The sequence below is a fragment of the Chelon labrosus genome (assembly GCF_963514085.1).
Source record: "Chelon labrosus genome assembly, chromosome: 19".
NCBI classification, from domain to species: Eukaryota; Metazoa; Chordata; class Actinopteri; order Mugiliformes; family Mugilidae; genus Chelon; species Chelon labrosus.
Window position 1 is genome coordinate 2,917,756 of NC_140352.1, and position 8,359 is coordinate 2,926,114.

Sequence of the window (8,359 nt, forward strand, 5' to 3'; positions counted from 1 at the left end):
GAGCCGCTGTAGTACCTGGAGCTGGAGTTGCTGTTGTTGTTTGGGTCACTGTTGTTGTTGGAGTTACTGTTGTTGGAGTCACTGTTGTTGATGGAGGCACTGATGTTGTTGTCACTGTTGTTGTTGAAGACACTGATGTTGTTGGAATCACTGTCGTTGTTGGAGCCACTGTGGTAGTTGGAGCCACTGTTGTTGTTGGAGCTACTGTTGTTGTTGGAGCCATTGTGGTTGTCGGTGTCACTGGTTTTGTAGTAGTCACTGTGGTTGTTGGAACCACTGTTGTCGTTGGAGTCACTGTGGTTGTTGGAGCCACTGTGGTAGTTGGAGTTACTAGTGTTGTCGGAGTCACTGTTGTTGTTGGAGCCAGTGTTGTTGGTGTCACTGGTGTTGTTGGAGTCAATGCTGTTGTTGGTGTCACTGGAGTTGTTGGATTCATTGTAGTTGTTGGAGCCACTGTGGTTGTTGGATTCACTGTAGTTGTTGGAGCCATAGTGGTTGTTGGTGTCACTGGTGTTGTTGGAGTCAATGGTGTTGATGTAATCACTGGTGTTGTCGGAGTCAATGTTGTTGTTGGAACCACGGTGGTTGTAGGAGTCACTGGTGTTGTTGGAGCCACTGTAGTCGTTGGAGCCAGTGTTGTTGTTGGTGTCACTGTGGTCGTTGGAGCCACTGTTGTTGTTGGAGGCACTGATGTTGTTGTCACTGTTGTTGTTGAAGACACTGATGTTGTTGGAATCACTGTCGTTGTTGGAGCCACTGTGGTAGTTGGAGCCACTGTTGTTGTTGGAGCTACTGTTGTTGTTGGAGCCATTGTGGTTGTCGGTGTCACTGGTTTTGTAGTAGTCACTGTGGTTGTTGGAACCACTGTTGTCGTTGGAGTCACTGTGGTTGTTGGAGCCACTGTGGTTGTTGGAGTCAATGGTGTTGATGTAGTCACTGGTGTTGTTGGAGCCACTGTGGTTGTTGGAGCCACTGTGGTTGTTGGAGTTACTGGTGTTGTCGGAGTCAATGGTGTTGATGTAGTCACTGGTGTTGTCGGAGTCACTGTTGTTGTTGGAGCCAGTGTTGTTGGTGTCACTGGTGTTGTTGGAGTCAATGTTGTTGTTGGTATCACTGGAGTTGTTGGATTCATTGTAGTTGTTGGAGCCACTGTGGTTGTTGGATTCACTGTAGTAGTTGGAGCCATAGTGGTTGTTGGTGTCACTGGTGATGTTGGAGTCAAGTGTGTTGATGTAATCACTGGTGTTGTCGGAGTCCAAATTGTTGTTGGAACCACGGTGGTTGTAGGAGTCACTGGTGTTGTTGGAGTCACTGTTGTTGCAGACAGTGTTGTTGCTGAAGTCACTGTTGTTGTTGGAGTCAATATTGTTGTTGGTGTCACTGGTGTTCTTGTTGTTGGAACCACTGTTGTTGTTGGTGTCACTGTTGTTGTAGTAGTCAGTGTTGTTGGTGTCACTGGTGTTGTTGAAGTCACTGTTGTTGTTGCATTCACTTGTGCTGTTGGAGGTACTGTTGTTGTTGTCATGACTGGTGTTGTTGTGGTCACTGTAGTTGTTGGTGCGACTGTTGTTGTTGGAGTCACTTTTGTTGTAGGAGCCAGTGTTGTTGCGGAAGTCACTGTGGTTGTTGGAACCACTGTTGTTGATTGTGTCACTGTTGTTGTTGGAGCCACTGTTGTTGGTGTCAATGGTGTTGTCGGAGTCACTGCTGTTGTTGGAGCCAGTGTTGTTGCTGAAGTCACTTTTGTTGTTGTTGGAGCCACTGTGGTCGTTGGAGCCAGTGTTGTTGTTGGAGTAATGGTTGTTGTAGGAGCTGCTGTAGTTGTTGGAGCCAGTGTTGTTGATTGTATCACAGTTGTTGTTGGTGTCATAGTTGTTGTAGGAGCCTCTGTAGTTGTTGGAGCCAGTGTTGTTAGTGTCACGGTTGGTGTAGGAGCCAGTGTTGTTGTTGGTGTCACGGTTGTTGTTGGAGCCGGTGTTGTTGCTGAAGTCACTGTTGTTGTTGTTGGAGCCACTGCAGTCGTTGGAGCCACTGTTGTTGATTGTGTTACTGTTGTTGTTGGAGCCAGTGTTGTTGGTGTCACTGGTGTTGTAGGAGCTGCTGTAGTTGTTGGAGCCAGTGTTGTTGATTGTATCACAGTTGTTGTTGGTGTCATAGTTGTTGTAGGAGCCTCTGTAGTTGTTGGAGCCAGTGTTGTTAGTGTCACGGTTGGTGTTGGAGCCAGTGTTGTTGTTGGAGGCATGGTTGTTGTTGGATTCATGGTTGTTGTAGGAGCCTGTGTAGTTGTTGGAGCCACTGTTGTTGTTGGTGTTACAGTTGTTGTTGGAGCCAGTGTTGTTGCTAAAGTCACTGTGGTTGTTGGAGCCACTGTGGTAGTTGGAGTTACTAGTGTTGTCGGAGTCACTGTTGTTGTTGGAGCCAGTGTTGTTGGTGTCACTGGTGTTGTTGGAGTCAATGCTGTTGTTGGTGTCACTGGAGTTGTTGGATTCATTGTAGTTGTTGGAGCCACTGTGGTTGTTGGATTCACTGTAGTTGTTGGAGCCATAGTGGTTGTTGGTGTCACTGGTGTTGTTGGAGTCAATGGTGTTGATGTAATCACTGGTGTTGTCGGAGTCAATGTTGTTGTTGGAACCACGGTGGTTGTAGGAGTCACTGGTGTTGTTGGAGCCACTGTAGTCGTTGGAGCCAGTGTTGTTGTTGGTGTCACTGTGGTCGTTGGAGCCACTGTTGTTGTTGGAGGCACTGATGTTGTTGTCACTGTTGTTGTTGAAGACACTGATGTTGTTGGAATCACTGTCGTTGTTGGAGCCACTGTGGTAGTTGGAGCCACTGTTGTTGTTGGAGCCATTGTGGTTGTCGGTGTCACTGGTTTTGTAGTAGTCACTGTGGTTGTTGGAACCACTGTTGTCGTTGGAGTCACTGTGGTTGTTGGAGCCACTGTGGTTGTTGGAGTCAATGGTGTTGATGTAGTCACTGGTGTTGTTGGAGCCACTGTGGTTGTTGGAGCCACTGTGGTTGTTGGAGTTACTGGTGTTGTCGGAGTCAATGGTGTTGATGTAGTCACTGGTGTTGTTTGAGTCACTGTTGTTGTTGGAGCCAGTGTTGTTGGTGTCACTGGTGTTGTTGGAGTCAATGTTGTTGTTGGTATCACTGGAGTTGTTGGATTCATTGTAGTTGTTGGAGCCACTGTGGTTGTTGGATTCACTGTAGTAGTTGGAGCCATAGTGGTTGTTGGTGTCACTGGTGATGTTGGAGTCAAGTGTGTTGATGTAATCACTGGTGTTGTCGGAGTCCAAATTGTTGTTGGAACCACGGTGGTTGTAGGAGTCACTGGTGTTGTTGGAGTCACTGTTGTTGCAGACAGTGTTGTTGCTGAAGTCACTGTTGTTGTTGGAGTCAATATTGTTGTTGGTGTCACTGGTGTTCTTGTTGTTGGAACCACTGTTGTTGTTGGTGTCACTGTTGTTGTAGTAGTCAGTGTTGTTGGTGTCACTGGTGTTGTTGAAGTCACTGTTGTTGTTGCATTCACTTGTGCTGTTGGAGGTACTGTTGTTGTTGTCATGACTGGTGTTGTTGTGGTCACTGTAGTTGTTGGTGCGACTGTTGTTGTTGGAGTCACTTTTGTTGTAGGAGCCAGTGTTGTTGCGGAAGTCACTGTGGTTGTTGGAACCACTGTTGTTGATTGTGTCACTGTTGTTGTTGGAGCCACTGTTGTTGGTGTCAATGGTGTTGTCGGAGTCACTGCTGTTGTTGGAGCCAGTGTTGTTGCTGAAGTCACTTTTGTTGTTGTTGGTGTCACTGGTGTTGTTGGAGTCAATGCTGTTGTTGGTATCACTGGAGTTGTTGGATTCATTGTAGTTGTTGGAGCCACTGTGGTTGTTGGATTCACTGTAGTAGTTGGAGCCATAGTGGTTGTTGGTGTCACTGGTGATGTTGGAGTCAAGTGTGTTGATGTAATCACTGGTGTTGTCGGAGTCCAAATTGTTGTTGGAACCACGGTGGTTGTAGGAGTCACTGGTGTTGTTGGAGTCACTGTTGTTGCAGACAGTGTTGTTGCTGAAGTCACTGTTGTTGTTGGAGTCAATATTGTTGTTGGTGTCACTGGTGTTCTTGTTGTTGGAACCACTGTTGTTGTTGGTGTCACTGTTGTTGTAGTAGTCAGTGTTGTTGGTGTCACTGGTGCTGTTGGAGGTACTGTTGTTGTTGTCATGACTGGTGTTGTTGTGGTCACTGTAGTTGTTGGTGCGACTGTTGTTGTTGGAGTCACTTTTGTTGTAGGAGCCAGTGTTGTTGCGGAAGTCACTGTGGTTGTTGGAACCACTGTTGTTGATTGTGTCACTGTTGTTGTTGGAGCCACTGTTGTTGGTGTCAATGGTGTTGTCGGAGTCACTGCTGTTGTTGGAGCCAGTGTTGTTGCTGAAGTCACTTTTGTTGTTGTTGGAGCCACTGTGGTCGTTGGAGCCAGTGTTGTTGTTGGAGTAATGGTTGTTGTAGGAGCTGCTGTAGTTGTTGGAGCCAGTGTTGTTGATTGTATCACAGTTGCTGTTGGTGTCATAGTTGTTGTAGGAGCCTCTGTAGTTGTTGGAGCCAGTGTTGTTAGTGTCACGGTTGGTGTTGGAGCCAGTGTTGTTGTTGGAGGCATGGTTGTTGTTGGATTCATGGTTGTTGTAGGAGCCTGTGTAGTTGTTGGAGCCACTGTTGTTGTTGGTGTTACAGTTGTTGTTGGAGCCAGTGTTGTTGCTAAAGTCACTGTGGTTGTTGGAGCCACTGTGGTAGTTGGAGTTACTAGTGTTGTCGGAGTCACTGTTGTTGTTGGAGCCAGTGTTGTTGGTGTCACTGGTGTTGTTGGAGTCAATGCTGTTGTTGGTGTCACTGGAGTTGTTGGATTCATTGTAGTTGTTGGAGCCACTGTGGTTGTTGGATTCACTGTAGTTGTTGGAGCCATAGTGGTTGTTGGTGTCACTGGTGTTGTTGGAGTCAATGGTGTTGATGTAATCACTGGTGTTGTCGGAGTCAATGTTGTTGTTGGAACCACGGTGGTTGTAGGAGTCACTGGTGTTGTTGGAGCCACTGTAGTCGTTGGAGCCAGTGTTGTTGTTGGTGTCACTGTGGTCGTTGGAGCCACTGTTGTTGTTGGAGGCACTGATGTTGTTGTCACTGTTGTTGTTGAAGACACTGATGTTGTTGGAATCACTGTCGTTGTTGGAGCCACTGTGGTAGTTGGAGCCACTGTTGTTGTTGGAGCCATTGTGGTTGTCGGTGTCACTGGTTTTGTAGTAGTCACTGTGGTTGTTGGAACCACTGTTGTCGTTGGAGTCACTGTGGTTGTTGGAGCCACTGTGGTTGTTGGAGTCAATGGTGTTGATGTAGTCACTGGTGTTGTTGGAGCCACTGTGGTTGTTGGAGCCACTGTGGTTGTTGGAGTTACTGGTGTTGTCGGAGTCAATGGTGTTGATGTAGTCACTGGTGTTGTTTGAGTCACTGTTGTTGTTGGAGCCAGTGTTGTTGGTGTCACTGGTGTTGTTGGAGTCAATGTTGTTGTTGGTATCACTGGAGTTGTTGGATTCATTGTAGTTGTTGGAGCCACTGTGGTTGTTGGATTCACTGTAGTAGTTGGAGCCATAGTGGTTGTTGGTGTCACTGGTGATGTTGGAGTCAAGTGTGTTGATGTAATCACTGGTGTTGTCGGAGTCCAAATTGTTGTTGGAACCACGGTGGTTGTAGGAGTCACTGGTGTTGTTGGAGTCACTGTTGTTGCAGACAGTGTTGTTGCTGAAGTCACTGTTGTTGTTGGAGTCAATATTGTTGTTGGTGTCACTGGTGTTCTTGTTGTTGGAACCACTGTTGTTGTTGGTGTCACTGTTGTTGTAGTAGTCAGTGTTGTTGGTGTCACTGGTGTTGTTGAAGTCACTGTTGTTGTTGCATTCACTTGTGCTGTTGGAGGTACTGTTGTTGTTGTCATGACTGGTGTTGTTGTGGTCACTGTAGTTGTTGGTGCGACTGTTGTTGTTGGAGTCACTTTTGTTGTAGGAGCCAGTGTTGTTGCGGAAGTCACTGTGGTTGTTGGAACCACTGTTGTTGATTGTGTCACTGTTGTTGTTGGAGCCACTGTTGTTGGTGTCAATGGTGTTGTCGGAGTCACTGCTGTTGTTGGAGCCAGTGTTGTTGCTGAAGTCACTTTTGTTGTTGTTGGTGTCACTGGTGTTGTTGGAGTCAATGCTGTTGTTGGTATCACTGGAGTTGTTGGATTCATTGTAGTTGTTGGAGCCACTGTGGTTGTTGGATTCACTGTAGTAGTTGGAGCCATAGTGGTTGTTGGTGTCACTGGTGATGTTGGAGTCAAGTGTGTTGATGTAATCACTGGTGTTGTCGGAGTCCAAATTGTTGTTGGAACCACGGTGGTTGTAGGAGTCACTGGTGTTGTTGGAGTCACTGTTGTTGCAGACAGTGTTGTTGCTGAAGTCACTGTTGTTGTTGGAGTCAATATTGTTGTTGGTGTCACTGGTGTTCTTGTTGTTGGAACCACTGTTGTTGTTGGTGTCACTGTTGTTGTAGTAGTCAGTGTTGTTGGTGTCACTGGTGCTGTTGGAGGTACTGTTGTTGTTGTCATGACTGGTGTTGTTGTGGTCACTGTAGTTGTTGGTGCGACTGTTGTTGTTGGAGTCACTTTTGTTGTAGGAGCCAGTGTTGTTGCGGAAGTCACTGTGGTTGTTGGAACCACTGTTGTTGATTGTGTCACTGTTGTTGTTGGAGCCACTGTTGTTGGTGTCAATGGTGTTGTCGGAGTCACTGCTGTTGTTGGAGCCAGTGTTGTTGCTGAAGTCACTTTTGTTGTTGTTGGAGCCACTGTGGTCGTTGGAGCCAGTGTTGTTGTTGGAGTAATGGTTGTTGTAGGAGCTGCTGTAGTTGTTGGAGCCAGTGTTGTTGATTGTATCACAGTTGCTGTTGGTGTCATAGTTGTTGTAGGAGCCTCTGTAGTTGTTGGAGCCAGTGTTGTTAGTGTCACGGTTGGTGTTGGAGCCAGTGTTGTTGTTGGAGGCATGGTTGTTGTTGGATTCATGGTTGTTGTAGGAGCCTGTGTAGTTGTTGGAGCCACTGTTGTTGTTGGTGTTACAGTTGTTGTTGGAGCCAGTGTTGTTGCTAAAGTCACTGTGGTTGTTGGAGCCACTGTGGTAGTTGGAGTTACTAGTGTTGTCGGAGTCACTGTTGTTGTTGGAGCCAGTGTTGTTGGTGTCACTGGTGTTGTTGGAGTCAATGCTGTTGTTGGTGTCACTGGAGTTGTTGGATTCATTGTAGTTGTTGGAGCCACTGTGGTTGTTGGATTCACTGTAGTTGTTGGAGCCATAGTGGTTGTTGGTGTCACTGGTGTTGTTGGAGTCAATGGTGTTGATGTAATCACTGGTGTTGTCGGAGTCAATGTTGTTGTTGGAACCACGGTGGTTGTAGGAGTCACTGGTGTTGTTGGAGCCACTGTAGTCGTTGGAGCCAGTGTTGTTGTTGGTGTCACTGTGGTCGTTGGAGCCACTGTTGTTGTTGGAGGCACTGATGTTGTTGTCACTGTTGTTGTTGAAGACACTGATGTTGTTGGAATCACTGTCGTTGTTGGAGCCACTGTGGTAGTTGGAGCCACTGTTGTTGTTGGAGCTACTGTTGTTGTTGGAGCCATTGTGGTTGTCGGTGTCACTGGTTTTGTAGTAGTCACTGTGGTTGTTGGAACCACTGTGGTTGTTGGAGCCACTGTGGTTGTTGGAGTCAATGGTGTTGATGTAGTCACTGGTGTTGTTGGAGCCACTGTGGTTGTTGGAGCCACTGTGGTTGTTGGAGTTACTGGTGTTGTCGGAGTCAATGGTGTTGATGTAGTCACTGGTGTTGTCGGAGTCACTGTTGTTGTTGGAGCCAGTGTTGTTGGTGTCACTGGTGTTGTTGGAGTCAATGCTGTTGTTGGTATCACTGGAGTTGTTGGATTCATTGTAGTTGTTGGAGCCACTGTGGTTGTTGGATTCACTGTAGTAGTTGGAGCCATAGTGGTTGTTGGTGTCACTGGTGATGTTGGAGTCAAGTGTGTTGTTGTAATCACTGGTGTTGTCGGAGTCCAAATTGTTGTTGGAACCACGGTGGTTGTTGGAGTCAATATTGTTGTTGGTGTCACTGGTGTTCTTGTTGTTGGAACCACTGTTGTTGTTGGTGTCACTGTTGTTGTAGTAGTCAGTGTTGTTGGTGTCACTGGTGTTGTTGAAGTCACTGTTGTTGTTGCATTCACTTGTGCTGTTGGAGGTACTGTTGTTGTTGTCATGACTGGTGTTGTTGTGGTCACTGTAGTTGTTGGTGCGACTGTTGTTGTTGGAGTCACTTTTGTTGT